At 44.7% G+C, this 9,090-nt stretch overlaps 1 long non-coding RNA gene across 1 annotated transcript; it reads left to right on the top strand.

Annotated features, from left to right (window-relative positions):
- The first annotated feature begins 558 nt into the window (after positions 1–558).
- LOC111545178 lies at positions 559–8,544 on the top strand. The gene is made up of 3 exons (XR_002732364.1): positions 559–611; positions 7,057–7,282; positions 8,447–8,544. It is a non-coding gene; the product is annotated as an uncharacterized LOC111545178 (long non-coding RNA).
- The last annotated feature ends 546 nt before the right edge of the window (positions 8,545–9,090 follow it).

A 9,090-nucleotide genomic window follows, 5' to 3' on the forward strand; every position in this document is an offset into this window, starting at 1 on the left:
TTGGGGGGCAGGATAGATAGGGTTAACCCCACCGGTCACCACCCGTTAGAGCAGCTGAGGTGAGCTGCTTGTGTCTGCTGGAATCCTCAGTTTGCACGGGTGTCCTCCAAAGCTGTTCCTCCCTGGGGACTTAGAGACCTGGGCAGCTCCTAACCCTGCCTGGGAGTCAGCCATGCTGTCTCCTGCATGGTACAAACATCTCTGGAAGTTACTGTGCTCTTTGCCATGAAAAAGTCTAGTGCTCTCACTGTGTTAGCATTTACCACCCACCCTCCATCTTCCTGCTGTGATAACCATGCAGGGTGCTGTCCACCAAACTGAAGAGGGATTTCATGTACTTGACCTGATATCAAGAGGCATGTACTTTGGCAAGTCGCTTACCTCTCTTGGGCCTAGATTTCCCGATCTGTAGAAATGAGTAATAATTGATGTTTTTCCATAAAGCTGCTAAGATGCTCAAATGAGATATTTATGAAAGTGCTTTGTAAACTGTATGCTGTAAAAACAGGTTACCTGTTATGTCTTATCTTTGTAGAAATAACAGCAAATAAGTACAAGAAAGAGAGAGACAGCAAGAATTACAGCCTGTATGGAAGACGACTCTAAATAATGTAAGTCTTAGAGGAGCCAGCCATCCGAGACCAGATTCCCATAAAAATCAAACCAGGAAAAAATAAAGAGGAGAAGTGAAAGTTCATTGCTGGGAACCATGTTTTTCTTGGAGCCCCTGTGGGAGAGGCGATTATTTTAGTGCAGGAAGAGAACTATAATTCAGTTTTCCAATCAGAGCCTTCTGATGCATTGCCATGATTCACAGGCTATGACTCACTTATTAGAGTTCTCACTAGTGTATTACCAATAGTTTATATTCCTTAAAAAGGAGATAAGATGAAGAAGAGAGATTACATAATTATTTTTATTTCAGCTTATACCTTGGGTTTATCTGACATGATAATTTCACACAAAAAAAGTTTCTCTCCACCTGCAAAGGAAAAAAAATTCTCATTACTTTTTTCAGAAATCACATTTCCAAAATGCTTGTTAACCTCAGTACTTTTGCTGTCACACTTGGTAAACTACTGTGAAGGAAATTAATTTCTTTTGTTATTATTATTTTATTTGAGACTGAGTTTCACTCTTGTTACCCAGGCTGGAGTGCAGTGGCACAATCTCTGCTCACTGCAACCTCCACCTCCCAGGTTCAAGTGATTCTCCTGCCTCAGCCTCCCGAGTAGCTGGGATTACGGGTGGACCGCCACCACGCCTGGCTAATTTTTTGTGTTTTTAGGAGAGACAGGATTTCACTATGTAGGCCAGGCTGGTCTTGAACTCCTGACCTCGTGGCCCACCTGCCTTGGCCTCCCAAAGTGCTGGGATTACAAGCATGAGCCACCGTGCCCAATTATTATTTTTTTTTAAGAAACTAGGTCTCACTCTGGCACCCAGGCTGGAGTGAGGTGGTGTGATCATAGCTCACTGTAACCTCAAACTCCCAGGCTCAAGCAATCCTCCTGCTTTAGCCTCCTGAGTAGCTAGGACTACAGGCACACACCACCCCACCTGGCTGATTGATTGATTGATTGATTGATTTTTTTGTGGAGACAGTGGTGTTGCTTTGTTGCCCAGGCTGGTCTTGCCTTCAAGCAATCCCCTTGCCTCAGCCTCTAAAAGTGCTGGGATTACAGGGTTAAGTCACTGCACCTGGCCAGAAATTATATATATATTTTTTGAGATGGAATTTTGCTCTGTTGCCCAGGCTAGAGTGCAGTGGCACGCGATCTTGGCTCACTGTAACCTCTACCTCCCAGGTTCAAGCGATTCTCCTGCCTCAGCCTCCTGAGTAGCTGAAATTACAGGCATGTGCCACCATACCCAGCTAATTTTTGTATTTTTAGTAGAGATGGGGTTTCACCATATTGGCCAGGCTGGTCTCAAACTCCTGGCCTCAAGTGATCCACCCGCCTGGGCCTCCCAAAGTGCTGGGATTACAGGCGTGAGCCACCACTCCTGGTCCAGAAATTTTTCTTTTCTTTTCTTTTTTTTTTGAGACGGAGTCTCGCTCTGTCACCCGGGCTGGAGTGCAATGGCTGGATCTCAGCTCACTGCAAGCTCTGCCTCCTGGGTTTACGCCATTCTCCTGCCTCAGCCTCCCAAGTAGCTGGGACTACAGGCGCCCGCCACCTCGCCCGGCTAGTTTTTTGTATTTTTTTTAGTAGAGACGGGGTTTCACCATGTTAGCCAGGATGGTCTCGATCTCCTGACCTCGTGATCCGCCCGTCTCGGCCTCCCAAAGTGCTGGGATTACAGGCTTCAGCCACCACGTCCGGCCCAGAAATTTTTCTAAGGTCAGCATAAAAATAAATCAGTGTGAAATACCCCAACCCATAAGATTTCTTCACTATCAATAGCCATTCTAAAACACATTTATTAGATAGTTTTGAATTATGTTATTGTGAATTATATTTTTCAAAATTAAAAAAACTACCAGTTCATCAAAACACAAGTAAATAGTCTTTTCTACCACCAACTCATGTCATCAAAAAGATCAATCAAATATAGTATAAACATCAAGCCAGACACACTAAAGTTATTAGAATGGCTGGGTGTGGGGGCTTATGCCTGTGCTTTGGGAGGCTGAGGTGGGAGGATCACTTGAGCCCAGGAGTTTGAGACCAGCCTGGGCAACAGAGGAAGACCCCATCTCTACAAAATACACAAAAATTAGCTGGGCATAGTGGTGTGTGCCTGTGGTCCCAGATACTCAGGAGGCTGAGGTGGGAGGATCACTTGAGCCTGGAGGTCGAGGCTGCAGTAATTGTGCCATTGCACTCCAGCTTGGGCAACAGGTGAGACCATGTCTCAGAAAAAGATAAATGAACATTTTCTTTATTCCACTTCGTTGATGTCAAGCTCACATAATCACAAATATTCTAATCTGGGAGATTCAAAACCTGTTGATGATTTGAACGTTGTCTAGATTCTATTTAAATATTTCCTGCAGGCTGTAAAGCTACACACTTCCCACGGAATAAAGGCGTTTATGTGCTTTTTGAGTTCAACCACTTTGACTGCATTAGGCCAGGTCTACACTGACTTCATAGGATATTGAAATGATGATAATGACGAATGTATATTATGTACCTGAGTAACTACAGTGGTTTAGGCATTTTGCATGTATGTTATTTATTTATTTATTTTTTGAGACAGAGTCTCGCTTTGTTGCCCAGGCTAGAGTGCCATGGTGCAAACCTGGCTGACTGCCACCTCAACCTCCTGGGCTAAAGCAATCTTCCCACCTCATGCTCCCAATTAGCTGAGACTACAGGCGTGCACCAACATGCCTGGCTAATTTTTTTTTTTTTGAGATGGAGTCTCACTCTGTTGCTCAGGCTGGAGTGCAGTGGCACAATCTTGGCTCACTGCAACCTTCGCTTCCAGGGTTCCAGTGATTCTCCCGCCTCAGCCTCCCAAGTAGCTGGGATTACAGGTGTGTGCCACCATGCCTGCCAATTTTTGTACTTTTTAGTAGAGATGGGGTTTCGCCACATTGGCCAGGCTGATCTTGAACTCCTGAGTTCGTGATCCGCCCACCTCGACCTCCCACAGTGCTGGGATTACAGGTGTGAGCCACAACGCCTGGCCCCAGCTAATTTTTTATTAATACTTTTTTGTAGAGATGGTGTCTCGCTATGTTGCCTAGGCTGGTTTTGAAATCTTGGGCTCAAGAAATCCTTTCGCCTTAGCCTTCCAAAGTGCAAGATTACAGTCATGAGCCACCATGCCCAGCCTCATATACGCATTTTAATTCATCCCACAATGCTGAGTTTGAGAAAACAGCCTCAAAGAGGTTAAATCATCTACCAATGGTTACTCAGCAAGTAGGCGGCTGAGCCAGAATCCTAAACCATGTCAACCTTTTCCCATCATATGACACAATGCTTAAATAAATGTTCTACCAAATGCAAGGCTAAGCTGAATCTGAAGAATTTTAACAAGGCACTGGATTCAGACCAAAATTTTAATTTGGAGCCCAAATCATTTAGATCAGTTCTCTGCCTTGGTTAACCTAACCAGTGAATGTCTACTTCACTGGGTGCCAGTGGATTTGGGTCTCAAAGAGTATGCATTTGAAAAAATTAGGAAGAAAAAAAATCCTTTGGACAATATGTCTTTAAAAAAAATCAACCCAAACTCCCTTTGGGGCTGTGATTTTCCCACAGAAACAGATAGGAATCAGGTCTTACATCAGTTTCTTGCTGCCCAGAAATTTCAAAGCAACAATGTTCAGAAGGAGACTGAGAAAGCACAACAGCAACAAAAATGGAAGGAACCAATTGGCTGCAAGTTTCTTGTGTGATGTGACCTCCCCTAGGTCATCTTTTCCTCGATTGATAGCTGTGGCACCTGCTGTGATTGGAATGGGCTCCTGTACTTTTGGCAGTGCAGGTCCCATAGCCAGAGCTCACTGTTGTCCTTTCTGTCAGGAACTTCTCTTGAGGCAAAAGAGATGCCCCTTGAACTAACTGAGCTTTAACGTAATGGAACCTGGACAGGATCCATGATCCAGCTTCCTATCCAGAGATTCTGAGAGGCTGAAGAATTCTAGCCAAGAATACATAAGCTTGTTGGAAGGAATTTAAAACAATGTTATCTCCTAAGACATTCCACATGCCCACTCCCGTCATCCCCAGTAAAATGTAATCTCAGCACTTTGGGAGACTAAGGTGGGCGGATTGGTTGAGGCCAGGAGTTTGAGACCAGCCTGGGCAACACTTTGAAACCCGTCTGCTGAGACCAGCTCAGTTGTGGAGACCCTAGCAGCAGCACTAGAGGAATTAACCTAACCCAGCAGCACTAGAGGAATCAAAGACACGCAGAAATATAGGGTGTGGAGTGGGAAATCAGGGGTCTCACAGCCTTCAGAGCTGACAGCCCCGAACAGAGATGTACCCACATATTTATTGACAGCAAGCCAGTGATAAGCATTGTTTCTATTGATTATAGATTTACTAAAAGTATTCCTTATGGGAAACAAAGGGATGGGCTGAAATAAAGGGATGGGTCTGGCTAGTTATCTGCAGCAGGAGCATGTCCTTAAGGCACAGATTGCTCATGCTATTGTTTGTGGTTTAAGAACGCCTTTAAGGGGGTTTCCCCACCCTGGGCGGGCCATGTGTTCCTTGCCCTCATTCTGGTAAACCCACACCCTTTAGCTGGGCATCATGGCCATCACAAACATGTCACAGTGCTGCAGGGATTTTGTTTATGCTCAGTTTTGGGGCCAGTTTATGGCCAGATTTGGGGGCCTGTTCCTAACACCCATCTCTACTAAAATTATAAAAATTAGCTGGGCATTGTAGTACACACCTGTAATTCCAGCTACTCGGGAGGTTGAGGCAGCAGAATCACTTGAACTCGGGAGGTGGAGGTTGCAGTGAGCCGAGATTGCACCACTGAACTCCAGCCTGGGTGACAGAGCAAGACTCTGTCTCAATAAATAAACAAATAATGATGAATTGAAGCTTAGTATACATTCAGAAAAGGGCATAAATCCCTAACGGATAGTTCAATAAATTCAATACATTTTTACAAGGTGAACATACCTGTATAACCAACATCAAATCAAGAAATAAGACATTACCAATAACCAGAAGCCCCTTCAAGCCCCTTCTCTTTCTCTCTAGAGCAGACACTTTCCTGATTTTAATTGTTATGGAATATATTAATTTTGTCTGAGTTTATATTTTATATAATTGGAATTCAATGTTGTACCTTGTGCTGGTTAATTTTATTTGCCAATTTGACTGGGCCACAGAGTGCCCAGACGTTTGGTTCAACTGTATTCTGTGTGTCTGTAAGAGTGTGTGTGGATGCGATTAAGAGTTGAATTGGTGGACTGAGTAAAGCAGATTGTGGGCCTCACCGATCAACAGAAGGCCTAAATATAGCTAAAGGCTGCTCCTCCCAAGAGTCAAAAAATTCCTCCTGCCTGATTGACTGTTTTTCCTGCCTTTGGACTCAGACTAAAACCTCAGCTCTTCCTGGGTCTTGAGCCTACCAAACATTAGATTAAATCTTCATCATCGGCCGGGCGTGGTGGCTGACGCCTGTAATCCCAGCACTTTGGGAGGCTGAGGTGGGTGGATCACTTGAGTTCATGAGTTCAAGACCAGTGTGGCCAACATGGTGAAACCCCTGTCTCTACTAAAAATACAAAAATTAGCCAGGTGTGGTGGCACGTGCCTGTAATGCCAGCTACTTGGGAGGCTGAGGCAGGAGAATCACTTGAACCCAGGAGGCAGAGGTTGCAGTGAGCTGAGATCATGCCATTGCACTCCAGCCTGGGCAACAGAGTGAGGCTCCGTCTCAAAAAAAACCCCCCAAAAAACCAAAAACAAAAAACGTCACTATCAACTCTCCTGAGTCTCCAGCTTGCCAGCTGTAACTCCTCGACCTCCATAACTGTGTGAGCCAATTCCTTATAATACCTCTCTTCATATATCTATTGCTATGGATTGAATATTTGTCCCTTCTGAAACTTACATTGAAATTTAAGCCCCCAGTGTGGCAGTATTGAGAAGTGGGGACTTTAAGAGGTGATCGGGTCATGAGAACTCTGCCTTCACGAATGGATTAGCCAGATGTGGTGGTGGGCACCTGTAGTCCCAGCTACTTGGGAGGCTGAGGCAGGAGAATTGCTTGAACCTAGGAGGCCGAGGTTGCTGTGAGCCGAGATCGCACCACTGCACTCCAGTCTGGGCGACAAGAGCAAAACTTCATCTAAAAAATAAATAAATACAAATAAAAAAAATTACCCAGTTTTAGGTATTCTGTTACAAGCAACAAAAAATGGACTAAGACATCTATATCTACATCCATTCCCTATTCTGTTTCTCTGGAGAACACTCATACATACCCTGCTTGCTTTTGCATTTTTACTTAATGTAATGAACAAAGTCTGCCTTCATTAACAGACTTGAACTGAGCACCTACAGTAGCTGGAGTGCTTACCAAGCATCTGTCATGTCTTATAAATGAAATGTTTATTTTCTCCAGGATGATAATATTGGTGGAATCAAAGCATCTAGAAGACCATGCATTCCATTTTAAATCTAGTTGAGATGGCATAATTCATACCTCCTCAAATGTGGACAATTATAAATGACTCAACCAGCAGGTGCCAAATTCCACCTCCACCCTGAGTATACTTGAAGCAACCACCTAAACCCAAGCTAATAGCCAGATGTATGCTCACTGAATGGATAACTCACCTAACCTTGAGGTGAGTTAAGAATCAAACACACACAGTTTTAAAAAAATGTTTTTGAAGTGGATTTTATTATTTATTTTTATTCTTATTTTTTATTTTGAGATGGAGTCTCACTCTGTCACCCAGGCTGGAGCTCAATGGCAACCTCTGCCTCCTGAGTTGGCTCACTGCAACCTCTGCCTCCTGAGTTCAAGTGATTCTCTTGCCTCAGTCTCCTGAGTAGCTGGGACTACAGGCGCATGCCACCATGCCTGGCTAATTTTTGTATTTTCAGTAGAGACAAGGTTTTACTATGTTGGCCAAGCTGGTCTCAAACCCCTGACCTCATGATCTGCCTGCTTTGGCCTCCCAGAGTGCTGGGATTACAGGCATAAGCCACCACACCCAGCCTGAAGTGGATTTTATGAATAAAGGCTTTGTGGCTACCTGTTATCCTATGGAGTCCGATGTGGCCTTCACTTTAATACTTCCTCAAATAGATAGTAGTGAGATGAGAGAGGCAGGAGAAATATACATCTGGGGTCAGTGAGCCACCACAAGCATTTCCACACTGGCCAATTGATCAATGATAATTCTCCACGCGGGCCCATCGATCAATCATATATTGGAATATAATCCGAATGCTAGTCAAGGCCTCTGTGTCCACCTGGCTCCTGTTTGCATCTATCTCAAAACCTCACATTACCCTCCATAGAAATATTGGCCCCTTCACTGGTTCCCACCAAAAGTCTACCTAGACAGCTGGTTTTTGAGTTTTAATAGAATTTTACTGAGGGTTGCCAGGCGTGGTGGTTCCCGCCTATAATCCCAGCACTTTGGGAGGCTGAGGAGGGCAGATCACGAGGTCAGGAGATTGAGACCATCCTGGCCAGCATGGTGAAACCCTGTCTATACTAAAAATACAAAAAAAGTAGCCGGGCGTGGTGGCGGGCGCCTGTAGTCCCAGCTACTCGGGAGACTGAGGCAGGAAAATGATGTGAACCTGGGAGGCGGAGCTTGCAGTGAGCCGAGATCACGCCACTGCACTCCAGCCTGGGCGACAGAGCGAGACTCCGTCTCAAAAAAAAAAAAAAAAAAAAAAACTGAGGGTTTGGGGGTAGGGGCATCTCATTTTAATACAATGTACAGCATTCCTGTCTCATTTCTCATTCTTTTTTTGCTTTTCCTTTTTCTCAGAAGCTCCTTAAAGTACTCTCCTGATCTTCTGGCAAATAATTCAGCAAACATCTTTCGTTGCTTGAGAATGCCCTGGGAGGCCTCCTCCTTATCCTCAGTAAGCTTGTCAGTGTGTTTCTTCCAAGCACATATAGCACTTTCCCAAAGAGATCTAACAAAATAAAAACTTTCCTCTTCTCATTATAACTTGAGTGATAACATGATTTCTATTGCTCAGCATTAGTCTAGGCCCAGGGAGATATATAGGAGAACAGAACAGAAGATGATTCCTACCCTCAAGGCATTTAGAGTCCATGGAGAGATAATTATGAAGCATGAAATAGTTGGAAAATACTTCAGTGCCAGGCTATGTGGTAATGTCCATGCACTGGGGGTTAAGAAAAGTGCCAGGTCGGCTCAGCTGAGCCAGGGGAAAACGATCTCCAGGTGGGTGTGAGGGGTGGGTTGAATTTGGTTTGGCTGCCTGGTGGGAGGAGAACAGTTCAGGGTAAGGGCACAGCATCCACAAAGTCATGAGCATGGCAAGAGGGAGTGAGTACTGATGAGAAATAAACCTGGTTGGGAGAATGGAGTGAAATTAGGGTGCTGAAAGCCAGAGACGTGGACTGTGGGACCAGTGATAACGAAGATTCCCCAGCTGGTTC

This window comes from Piliocolobus tephrosceles, chromosome 1 (assembly GCF_002776525.5).
Source record: "Piliocolobus tephrosceles isolate RC106 chromosome 1, ASM277652v3, whole genome shotgun sequence".
NCBI classification, from domain to species: domain Eukaryota; kingdom Metazoa; phylum Chordata; class Mammalia; order Primates; family Cercopithecidae; genus Piliocolobus; species Piliocolobus tephrosceles.